Source organism: Megalobrama amblycephala, linkage group LG19, assembly GCF_018812025.1.
Source record: "Megalobrama amblycephala isolate DHTTF-2021 linkage group LG19, ASM1881202v1, whole genome shotgun sequence".
NCBI lineage: Eukaryota > Metazoa > Chordata > Actinopteri > Cypriniformes > Xenocyprididae > Megalobrama > Megalobrama amblycephala.
The window spans coordinates 36,759,025-36,769,559 of NC_063062.1; positions in this window are offsets into that span (position 1 = coordinate 36,759,025).

Genomic DNA, 10,535 nt, shown 5'->3' on the forward strand with positions numbered 1-10,535 from the left:
ATTTTCAGGGAAATGCATGGATAAAGTAGTTCCAGGCAGGTTGTCCATATCACTTCGTCAAATGATTTCAGTATTTCAAAGGTCCTTACAGCAACAGCAACCCAAAACGACACTGACAAAGCAAACAAATATAGTAAATTACAGGATAACACAACCAATTATTTCAATGTTTTTGCCACAAAATTACGTTTTATTATGTAGTGTGCTATTAATGCATGGGATGAGATGCGCTGTGTTTTAAGAAAAAAAATCCTGACAAATGTCTTGAAATACAACATCTGAACATTGTCTTGATGTGTGGTAGCATAATAGTTGACTCCGGACCGTTGAATATTAGAAAATAAGGCACACCTGAGGTGTAACTGCATCACCACCTTGGGTGTGCATTAATTTCTAATAATCCAACGGACCGTCGTCAATTATTCCTAACATAATAATCCTACATAGACACCAGCTAAGTATGGCCTATGTCAAAGGTAACATACATGCACCAGGTTTGCTCATTTGATTGGTTCATTCAGATTTGAGAGGACAGCCCTGTAAAGGTGTTGAACTGTCAAGACATCAGACACGTGTAAGTGAATCTCGATTTATCTATCTCTCTCCTCGTCCTGAAATAGAAGCGCATCTGTTGACATTCACGACACATGCATGGCATCCTGTTCGCCCCCGTGTTTTAATCACGGCCGTCGCCCGGCAACATAAACACTGTTATCATCCCGTCTGAAAAAGGAATCGAGAATCGCTCGACAGCTGCCGGTAGCGGTGAAGTAACACGACACGCATCTATCCCGGGCTCACTCTTCTTCTGACAAGATAACCGGAGTTTACAGAATAGCTGCCATAACCAGCAAGTACAACGACACACAGTGAAGCGGAAGTCAACAATGAGCGGGAAATGTTTTGGAAAACTGAGCTGGCCTCAGTTTTTAAACCATTTTAATGCACTGGAATAGTTTTTTATACAGTGAACAATTTTGTATAAATATGACATTTAAATTCAGTTTAATCCGTTAATAGGCCTGCCTCGTTGCTCGAATTATTTATTTAGTATGCGAAGGAGAAATAAACATACAAGAATGGCAAAATGTTGTCTATTTTTAAGTGTTTATTTATTAATATGTGCCTTCTTTTATTTATGTATTTTGCTCTTACCTCATGCAGAGGTTCTGAGAAAACTAAATGAGATCCAGACATTTTGTCATGTCCATGTTAGAGTTAGTTTCATAAATTAGAGACCTCTGGGACAAACATTAGTTTCCAGCAGGATTTTTCTGCAGATCTATCCTGTCTTGTGCATATATTAAACATTTTGGGTGGTAATGCATTTAGAAACCAAAATGAGTGTATGTTTAAATAGTTAGCAATGCAATTTGCAAAGCAAACAAAAGCTAAAAGCAAGTTAAATGCATTAGCCGCAACACAACAGAAATCCACCAGACCACAAAGGAGTCACCTGGAAAAACAAACAATAGATTATGAAATAGTATAATAAATAAATAATAGATAGTGAAGTGAATATGTTTTAGATTTAAAGTCAGCATGAAACAGAAGTTGCACTAGTTTCTTATTCCATATTGTGCTAAATATCCAAGCAGGGTTGCCAGGTTTTCACAACAAAACCTGTCCAATTGCTACTCAAAACTAGCCCAATCACGTTTCATAGGGGGTCAAAGCTTCAAAAAACCACGAAAAACGGGACCTTTAAAGTGAGACTTTGCAACACTGTATCCAAGTGAAGTGCTTCTTGAACAAGAACAAATGGGCGGGGCCTGATTTTGTCTGTGGGGAATTGATTGGATGGTTGTGGTTTGCTATTGGTGGATCTCATGTGAGTGACAGGTTGCCCCGCCCTCTTCTTCAGAGAAAAGATGAAGCTGCAAGATGGAGGAGAAGATATTCTGATTCAAGATTACCAGGAACAATAATGATGCGCACCAATAAATAATTTATAATAAATACTGCAATATTCCATTTGAAAAATATCTGTTTTGATTCCATGGTGAATTTTAAGTTCTAGTACTAAATATATTATGCAATTTCAATTTAGTGTCCCATTGAAAACACTATCTGTTGTCCAGTTCCATGAGCAACTATCCCTATATTTCTGTTGTTAGCTTAATTTTGTTTTCCAACAGAATTACTGCAGAAAATATGAAAAAGTTCTCTCTCTCTATCTCTCCCTCTCTCTCTGAGCTGAAGTTTCCATATTCCACAACACACATTTTCTCTGACTGAGACATATTGTGATTTTTTTCCATTGCGTCAGAAATCTGGAGTGCATAGTTCCTGTTGGAGGAATGCAGTCTTTATCACGGCTATTAAACACTGTGTTTATTTCTCCAAGTAACAGGGCCGTACACACACATGCGAGCTCTCTGTGACTGGACCAGCACATATTCATCTTCTCTGAACAAATGTGGAGAGTCATGAGCGCTTTCTAAACAGCGTGATTCAAAAAACAGCTATAAAGTTGTCATTTGTTTGAAGCATATTTACATTTGGGAATGCTTCTCAAAATGACCAAATAAATAAATGAGATTTTCCCTGTGACAGGAACCAGAGGCATATTTGTGTCCCAGCATGAATGATTGTGTACATAGCCCCGTTCAGCATGTTAATGTAGGGCAGTGGGTGTGAAACACATGCCTCTATGTGTTTACAAGTCCTAAAATATACTTAACATAACTATGTGAACGCTAACTATATAGTTGTGTGAGATTTTATGTTTGAGCATGCAACATTGCACTGTAAAGGTCGTGATATGACGTCACGCTCTGTGGCGTCTTTAAAAAAAAAAACATTCAATGTATAACAAATAATGATTAAAAAAAACCGCATACACTCTCCAATATCCTGCAACACCGCAAACCTGCAGCCTTAAAGTCACGCATCTTAGAGTTCACCAAACTTGAACTTTGAAATGCAGCAAAATGTGCATGAGCTGGTCTCCTGCTTTCACATGCAGTGTGCCACAAGGGGTGCTGTAGTGCACATTACTCACAAACTCTCTTCTTCTACAGTCTTTCAGGTCAACTATACTGTCAATGGTGGAGCAACAGTTTGGAGGGAATGTTAATGAGCAAGTTAGTCAAAATTAGTTGGCATGTTTATATGTAATATAAGTTTCTGGTGTCTCCAGAATGTGTCTGTGAAGTTTCAGCTCAAAATACCCCACAGATAATTTATTATAGCTTGTCAAATTTGCTCCTATTTGGGTATGAGCAAAAACACGCCGTTTTTGTGTGTGTCCCTTTAAATGCAAATGAGCTGCTGCTCCCGCCCCCTTTCCAGAAGAAGGCGGCGCTTTAACAGCTCAACAACAACAAAGCTGGAGAATCTCATGCAGCCAAAATGAGGATTGTCAGTAACGGTGTTCAGCCTTACATTGTTCAAACCGGAGTCGACACTGATGGAGAGACTCAGGAAGAAGTTACAACTTTTAGACGTTTCTGAATGGTTAGTGGATAAATTGATGTAGTTGCTGTGGAGTTGATTCAACTCATCCACTAGCATGTGCCGTCATGTTCATTTTTGTGTTGAACTGACCCTCGTTTGTGAAGCAGTCCGGCGTAAAATGACGGCATGTCAACAACACTCTACTACAACAACTCTTCCTCTTCTCTAAAGCAGCCCAACATGGCCCCACCCCCTTTGTTGTGTGTTCTCGGGGGCGGGGTTTATGTAAATTCTAGGGTTAGTGATGTCACCAACTCAGGAAGAATCTCGTTGTAGTCCCTACCAGCCGTTTGTTGTAGTCCTTAAAAAGCGATTTCTGCAAAAGTAAATATCTCTCTTTGCATTGAACTTTGAGTGTCGTAACTTTGCAGATGTTGTTTATGCTCAAACAGCAACATTACACACTAACTAAAGTTAAAAAAGTCAAATCATAATCAAGGACCCCTTTAAAAGCAAGCAGCTTTACACTATTAAACATGGAAAACACCATCAGTGTCTCTTTTAATTGAATTATAGCTTCAGTTTCACAGCTCTCCAGTGTTTCTATGTTTTTACTCGTGTCTGACCTTGACGGACTGAACAGAAGAAATGAACCAGAGAAGATTTACACCTCAAAGAAGGCGGAGCCTCAGAGCCACACCCACCTACTTTATCATCACCATGGACCAATAGAAGTTTTTAAAAGAACGAACTTTTCCACAAAGTTAGCTTTGGCAAGCTGTTTCGAACTCCCATAACAAACTTGTTTCAGCCTGATTTTGTTCGAAATGACGTCACACCAGTTCATTCTTCGAAATATATCTGAGCCGTAAGTGTCTGTTTTTAATTGCCACTGCTGTCCAACAACAAAACATGAGCACATCCTTCGGCAAGCACTGACAGAGCCCAACATAAAAATTCCCTGTGCTTCCAGTGACCTAACAGGTCAGACTCTCTAAATGTCTTCCAAGTCAGTGACCCTGCAGATTTGGGCAGCTCCTCACCGCTGCAGCTGTTGGGGGGTTTATTAGTGGGTCAAGAGGGTGTACATTTCCAACGACGACCCTCTTCTCTGGGATACTACATCACAGCTGAGGCATGCCAGGACAGAGGCGAGAGCCACGTCACGGCTGGAATTACATATTGATTGCATGTTTGCCAGAGTCTTAACAACCAGCTCTGTCAACACCGGCGCTGGATGCTTGCGCGATTTACCTGCTCTGGTAATTTAGACGCAGAAGACGTGTAGAAACCGATGCGGCATTGCCGTGTGCTGATATCATGCAAAGATCGGGAGACGCTACTGAGTGTCATGGCCTTATGGGGAAAGAGAGATGAGGGCCTGCTTGCATGAATTCTGGCTGGATGTGTTACACACACTTGCATGGACACACGATTTTCTGATTTATGAAAATTGCATGCACTGTATTGGGAATTATGACGCTCGGCAGACGTTCTGCTCTAAATCCGTGTAATATTTTAGAAGACTAAAATAAAGCCCCTCATCAGACCTGGTGGGTGGCGCAAAGTCTGCGTCTTTGGCAAAGGCATGCAAAGATGTACCGAGGTTAGCTCACTGTGCAAGAATGTGTGATTTATTTCCCTTCCACCCTTTTCTTCCCACATCTCCAGCCTACATCAGAGGAATCATCCTACCTGAAGGCTAAACGGGTATATTTGCTGTGCAATGAACTAATAGATCTGCATGTGTTTGATCACAGCTCTCTTTTGGAAAAGCATACTTCTCTGACTATTGTGAATACTGTACAGTAATATGTGAACTATGCACCGTATCTAAATTTTATGTGACATATTTATTGTATTTGCCATGTGCAGTATATGACACATGCAATGCATTGCATTCAATAATGATTCTGGTATTTGATATATATTAAACTTAAGTGTTATTAAGTAATTATATAATACAGTTCTGACCAATACTATTACGGTCGATAAATAAGTGAAAAATTATACCCTAATACTTCAAATTAACTTAATTACCCTAATACTTATTTGTATTAAATGGCGCTTTTCCACTGCACGGTGCGGCTCAATTTAAATAGTACCACCTCGTTTGAGGTTCCAAGTGAGTCGTACCGATACTAAAATGTAAACTGCAGATCACCGGTCCTGTTTCCACCTGGTATTAAGATACGTTTTGGTCTATCAGATCACAAGTGGACAAGGGAGACACAGTCCTGATTTCTTCGAGGGGAGTGTCTATGGGAGAGTAAATGTATGTTTTTTTGTTTTTTTTTTGATCTAATGGATCATATGAACACGCCCGGAGATGACGAAAAACATACGGAGAGCATCAGCTTTCGTTTAAGCTCTGACAGCCACAAGACCAGCCGAACACTGTGAAGAAATCAGGAATGGTGAGAGAACATTGTGCTTGGTACATTTTTTGTCTTCAAACCGAACTTGGGTCTTCAGCCAACAAAGTTTAAATCCCATCTAGCTAGTGCACTTCCCATAATGTTTACGCGTTAGGTCAGCAGGCAGAGAGTAGACAGTCTTTAATGAAACACATTGAAGCACATGAGCTTTTTGCACTACGAAAGCAATCCGGTTGAATGCGTTTTCGACTACCTCGGGAAGTTTTTGAAAGTGGACAAGCTCAAAATGTTTTACACCTGCATTTGGCATCATTTACCTGTGATCCACTATAGCATCATTGGATTTGCAAGACACCAAACCAAACGGCAGTGTGGTGAGAAATCAAGTCCCCCCAGGAATCGGGTCTCCTTTCGGACCCCAAGTGATCCCATTGGTTCATTGGACATTTAATGGGTAGTATTTTTAGCGCCTGATTATAATTCCTAGAAAATCACATTATGATTTATGTAAATGTGTTTAAAATGTGTTATAATGACCATTAATGTCTTTTAAATTACATGTTTCATATACTATATATATATATCTTTTTCCAGTTTGTTTTATTATGCAATACATAGGAATTAATTTTATATTTCAAGCATGTTGTTTGTGCACTTAATGTAATAAACATCATGTATTCTAATGTATCGCACTTGATTTCTCATGACAGCGGCGCAACTATAACTGTAAGTCTATAATCCCACACACATGCAGTGGAAAAGCGCCAAAAGTGAATTTAGGCATCACAACATTATAATGTATTGTATTGAAATGGATATTCATTTTGAGATTTGATAAAGGTTACATTGCTCATAAAATAAAGATGGCAGCATAAAGGTCACATGCTTCATAAATGCATCTGCATAACTCTCTCCCGGTATATTAGATTTCCTTGTTTGAAGCATTTATTTCTGCTTATGCGTTCTGTTTCACATTCTACTAAAAAAGAAGGTACAGTGAGGTATTGAGTAAGCTAGTTTTCCATTCTGAACACAGCCAGATACTCCAAAAGAGCATGTCAGGTTCTCTAGCACTTCAGCAGTTGCTAGGGAGATTGTGTGATGTTAGTCTACTGCCATCTAGTGCTTGTTATTGGTTCTACATTCAGTTTTGCAAAGAAAAAACAATTCACGTGACAATTTTTTATTATTGTCCTCTGTTGCTGGGCAGCATGTATTGAGTGAGTGTGTGTGTGTGTGTGTGTGTGTGTGTGTGTGTGTGTGTGTGTGTGTGTGTGTGTGTGTGTGTGTGTGTGTGTGTGTGTGTGTGAATTAGCACCTGTGTTCCCTCAAGTCTGCACAGCACACATTCAGGCAATTATCATATTTCTCATTTTTAGAAGTGTGGATCAGTTTATAATTGCATGTGTGTGTCTGTAGGGGCTATGTTAAGATCCCTGGCAGTCATCCAGCAGTCAGTGTCATTGTTCCTGCATTAAAGATGTAGTATTCTCCCTCAACACCGAAACACAGTACAGAAATAGCTACCTTACTCACACACCTATTTACAGCACTGCAGTCATACACACACAGCTTTGGACAAACAGAAACGTGCAGGCTGGTCAGCGAAAAGCCCCTCAATTAAAATTGGTACATGAACCCGTCGGGTCCTAATTTGCTTTCTCGAGTTTCTCTGATCTGGCAACCTGCGCAACCTTGAAAAATGTCACTGCACCAATGCAGCCAGCCAATAGGGAGATGGTGAACGGAGAAAGGCAAAGTTGAAACTGCATCTTGGTATATAACAAACAAACAACACTTAAAGGGACAGTTCAACCAATTAAAATTCTGTCATCATTTACTTGCTCCTGCATGTGAAACTCAAAAGAGCTTTGGACTCCATTGACATTAATTGTATGAAAAAAAAAATGCTGCAAATTACTTTTTTTATTTTTCAAAATATCTTGAGGGTGAGTAAATTTCCATTCTTCAATGAACTGTCCATTTTATTTGTTTGCAAATGCCTTAAGCTGCGGTCCAATTTACTGTTGTTTGGCGAATTTTTAAGGGCCGAAATCCGGTCCACACAGTCAGGAATTTTACATGCGGGTGAAAGATTTCACAACGGGTTCATTCGCCGCACCTTTATTCTGCAGATTAATCGAAGGTTTTTAATGTCGCTAATGTGACTTAATTTTTATGCTGCAGTTAAATGAAAGTTTAAGGACTTTACATATCTTTACATCTGTTATAGAGAAACTGCCACATAATATATTAAATCTATGCTGTCATGTTTTCAGTAGCCTATATGGATGTTTAAAGGTCCCGTTCTTCGTGATCCCATGTTTCAAACTTTAGTTAGTGTGTAATGTTGTTGTTAGAGTATAAATAAAATCTGTAAAATTTTAAAGCTCAAAGTTCAATGCCAAGCGAGATATTTTATTTAACAGAAGTCGCCTACATCGAACGGCCAGTTTGGACTACATCCCTCTACTTCCTTCTTTAATGACGTCACTAAAACAGTTTTTTGACTAACCTCCGCCCACAGGAATACACAAGAGTTGCGTTTGTAGAGTGTGTTTGTCGCCATGTCGTCGAAACGCTGTTATTTTCATCCCGCAGTCCAATCACCAGGTCTGATTCCGGCTCAAATTGATAGGGTAAAATTAAAGACGTTTACAATAACACTGAGCACGTGCATCTCCACGTTATGGTAAGAGGCGTGACCTTTCCGGGCAAGGAGCGCTAAGCTGCTGTCGAATCACAACACAGGAACCGCTGGCACAATCAGAACTCGTTACGTATTTCTGAAGGAGGGACTTCATAGAACAAGGAAGTCATCAGCCCGTTTTTATGACAGTGGAAACAGCGGTATACAGATAAGTAAATTATGTGAAAAATACTGTGTTTTTTTACACGCAAAACATGAACACATGTTATATTGCACACTATAAACACAATCAAAGCTTCAAAAAACCACGAAAAACGGGACCTTTAACAGCCAATGATTGACAATGGAACTTTTTTGCATGTTAAACTTTGCCGAAATTGAGCTAATGTTACTGCATTTTTATGCTGCATTTTACGTATGCATCTGTCATAGAGAAATGGGCGCACATTCATTCTATCCTAGTATTGATGATTAATGGCTAATGATTGAAAATTTACTTTTTTTCATCAGTGAAACTTCGCCGAAATTTCGCTAATGTGACTGCACCTTTATTCTGCAGTTTAATCAAAGATTTTAGCACTTAATGTATGTTTACATTTGAATTTGTTATAGATAAATGGACAAATAAAGGATTCAATCTATCCCATCATGATGTCAGTATGGATGATTAACGGCAAAGTACCTTTTTCTGTCTGCATAATTTTGCCAAAATGTCGCTAATGTGACTTAATTTTTATGCTGCAGTTCAATGAAAGTTTTAGGACTTTACATATCTTTACATCTGTTATAGAGAAACGGCCACATAATATATTAAATCTATGCTGTCATGTTTTCAGTAGCCTATATGGATGTTTAACAGCCAATGATTGACAATGGAACTTTTTTGCATGCTAAACTTTGCCGAAATTGCGCTAATGTTACTGCATTTTTATGCAGCAGTTTAATGAATGTTTTAGCACTTTATATATGTTTACGTATGCATCTCTCATAGAGAAATGGACACATATTCATTCTATGCCAGTATTGATGATTAATGGCTAATGATTGAAAATTTACTTTTTTTCGTCAGTGAAACTTCGCCAAAATTTCGCTAATGTGATCGCACCTTTATTCTGCAGTTTAATCAAAGATTTTAGCACTTAATGTATGTTTACATTTGAATTTGTTATAGATAAATGGACAAATAAAGGATTCAATCTATCCCATCATGATGTCAGTATGGATGATTAACGGCAAAAAACCTTTTTTTTCTGAATAATTTTGCCAAAATGTCGCTAATGTGACTTAATTTTTATGCTGCAGTTAAATGAATTGATGATTGATGATTAATGGCTAATGAAAAACTTCGCCGAAATTTCGCTAATGTGATCGCACCATTATTCTGCCGTTTAACCAAAGATTTTAGCACTTAATGTATGTTTACATTTGCATCTGTCATAGAGAAATGGACACATATTCATTCTATCCCAGTATTGATGATTAATGGCAAATGATTGGAAATGGACTTTTTGTTTGCGAAACTTTGCTAAAATTTCGTTAATGTGACCGCACCTTTATTCTGCAGTTTAACAAAGGTTTTAGCACTGTAGGCCTATGTATGTTTACATATGCATCTGAACACACAATGGATTCTATCTATCCCATCATGATGTCAGTATGGATGATTAACAGCAACGAACCTTTTTTGTCTGCAAAATTTTGCCGAAATGTTGCTAATGTGGCATTTTTATGCTGCAAAGGTTTTAGCACTTTACATATCTTTACATCTGTCATAGAGAAATGGTCACATATTAAATCTATTCCATCATGATTTCATTAGCCTAAATGGATGATTAACAGCCAATGATTGACAATGGAACCATTTTTGCATGCTAAAATATCGCTAATGTGACTGCATTTTTTATGCTGGAGTTTAACAAATGTTTTAGCATTTTACATATGTTTACATATGAGAAATGGACACATATTCATTCAATCCCAGTATTGATGATTAATGGCTAATGATTCTAATTATGCTAATTTTTCGTCAATGAAACTCATGCGAAATTTCGCTAATGTGACCGCACAGTTTAACTAAGGTTTCAGCACTTTACATATCTTTATGTATG